We start from the raw sequence: 2,970 nt of genomic DNA, 5'->3' as shown, positions 1-2,970 counted from the left end.
GTCTCCACCCCTCAAGACAAACAACACAGACAAGTCCTCTTCTTCTTCTTCCTAGTAAGTGTAGGTGGTGGATGTACTAATACTCCGCCTCCTCTTCTTTTGGCTTCTGCTTCTATGTGTAGGTAGGTTTGCTCCTTATTCGATTGATGGATTGATTAAGAGTCTCTTCAGAAAAGCTCCCCCCTTCTCCGCTTTCTCAGCAGGAGTGGTAGGTAGGGTGAGAATGAGAAGGGAGAGCATGAAGAAGAAGAAAAGGAGGAGGAGAAAGATTTATGTCTCTCTTGGCTGAACTAGTAGTAGTAGTAGTGGTCGGTGTTATTTCATGTGAGATTCCTGCTAAAGACTTCTCCAAACTGACTTAGAGAAATCTCCTCCACACACTTGACTCAAGAAGAAGAAGAAGAAAAATCCGACTACTCCACCTTGTGCTTCTAGTCCTATTACTTCTTCTACTTCTACCCGTGAGAGATGTGGTCATAGGGTTACTTCTCCTGAACCGTCAGTCAATCGATCAAAAGAAGAAGAAGAAGTTGAAGTACTACTACTAGTAGTAGGAGGGGTAGTAGTAGTAGTACTTGTAAAGCATCAAGATCAAGATGACTTCAATTAGCCAGTCTTCTTCTTCTTCTTCTTTTTCTTCTTCATATATGTGTTGATCGATAGCAACTTTTCTTCTTCTACACATCCATACCTACATGATATTAATAAGAAGAATACTACCAATGTGAAGGAGGAGAAAGAAAGCAGACGGAGGCTATCCACATCATCATCATAATGATAGAGAATGCATTATTCTTATTTAGAAGAAAAAGAATAGAATTGGTGCCATAGGAGTAGTGGGAGTCCTCCTCCTCCTAGTAGTAGTAGTAGTCGTTGCTATAGTTGTTTAATGCCTTATCCTCATCCCCCTCGCCATCAACGCAAGAAGAAGAAGAGGAAGAGAGATGCTTTTACATATATGAGTCACGAGACTTGGCTTATGTTTATGCTGATGAGAAAATGAAAGAATGAACTAAATAAGCTACAGATGAAGATGACCTTTTGTTAAGAAGAAAAAGAGCAAGAGAAACAGTTGAAGGAACTATTTAGCAAAGACTCGATCAAACCCCCGGAGTCGTCATCACTTCTTCTCTCCCTCTTCCTAATACTAAGACGGCTGGTGTATAGACACCTCAAAAGAGAAAGAAAAAGAAAAGAATCTTCTATGAATCGTCGTGAATTCGCTCTAACTTCCTTTTAACTCTTCATCTTCTCTCGCCTTTTCTTCTTCTTTCTGTCTCTAGTTCTCTCCCTATCTACTACCTGTGTATGTCTCGATCTGTCTATCCCTCGTCTTACTCAGCCTTTCTTTCTTCTTGCTTTTTGGAAGTGAAAGAGATAGATCAAAGAAAAGTAGGAGAAAGTTGTCTCCATCTTTTCAAACGACCGGGCGATAGAAGAAATGTCTTTCTCTCTCTTTAGATGATTTATCTATCACCTCTATCTCTACGCCTCGTCTACCTCACCTGTCCTTCTTAATATGTACGAGTACCCATCTATCTATCTATCTCTATCTCTTTGCATTAGTGTATTTTCAATCTAGATATCTTGAAACGATTTCTATAGGTGGGTCTATCTTCATCAATCTAGATATCTTACATCTATCTCTATTGATCGGTGTATCTTCAATCTCTATCTCCTTGTATATATATCTTGATCCATATCTCTACCTTTAATCTATCTGTATGCAAACTGCCTGTCTATGCTTACTCTCTTTAGCTAATTATCTTCTCGTGTTAACCTCTCGTGCTTGTCGGTAGCCTCGATCTCTCGTCAACTTCTCTCTCTCCTTCTTTTTTAATCTTTCCTTTTTCTTCTTCTTTGCGCGTTGATGACCCTAACCGATCCATCGAAAGACAAATTGCAAGGAATTAAGAAGAAAGAGAAAGAGAAGAGATAAATAGAGGAGCTCTTCAAGATTTCTACGGTGTATTTCTACCTCTGTCACTCTCCCTGGCAACTGAGAGAAAGAGAGGTCTTTTTGCTGATATGAACTCTTCACGATATCTAGCGCTGAAAGCTTGGGGTGTATGTACACCCCATCTAGTCTCGAATCTAGTAGGCAACGACGGTACAGATATCACGGAAGGAGAAAAGTGAATATTAACTAAAACTCCTCTTTCCACTTCTATTCTTCTTCCTCTTCTTTTGATTTGCGTATGAATATCCGTTTTTATTTCTGTATATATGTATATGTATGTATATGTATGTACGTATGTGTATGCATGCATATGTATGTATATGTATGTCTATGTATGTACGTACTTTCCGCGATTCAAAATCGATCAAACAGTCGCTAGCAAAAAGAGAGATAAATAAATAGATAGATAAATAGATAGATAGATATGCATGCATCTCTATTACTTATTCTATTATTACCACTATTTCTTTCTTCATTCTTTCTTATTCTCAGGGTGTATGAAATATTCTTCTTTTCATTCTCTTTACTGCTGACTGGATGAGTGGAGAGGTCGGTCGATCTCGAGGTGTCTTTTGGAAAACGAATTGGAGAAAGAAAGCAAAGAAAACAGAGGCCTTCTCATCACCTCACGCATGCAAAAAAGAAGCAGCCGCATGCATGCACACACTCTCTACTCCACGTCGTTCTCTCTCTCACATATATATATACATATATATAGAGAGAGAAAGACAGGGATATATATCATATAGATAGATATACATATATAGATATATATATACATACATATATATGTATATATAGATTCATCTCTACGTCAAAAGATTACCTACATTTATATGTAGCAATACACACAACTCACATACATCCATATGAAAAGCTATCTATATCTATATCTCTATGTGCGTATGTATCTTAACATTTTCGTGTTCTCTTTAAAGAAGAAAACGTACGTTCAAACAAAAATCCCCCCTATACAAAACCTATTCGCATCTATCTATCTATATACATAT

The sequence above is a fragment of the Cystoisospora suis genome (genome assembly GCF_002600585.1).
Source record: "Cystoisospora suis strain Wien I chromosome Unknown contig_2996, whole genome shotgun sequence".
NCBI classification, from domain to species: domain Eukaryota; phylum Apicomplexa; class Conoidasida; order Eucoccidiorida; family Sarcocystidae; genus Cystoisospora; species Cystoisospora suis.
Note: the sequence above shows the minus strand (reverse complement) of the source record.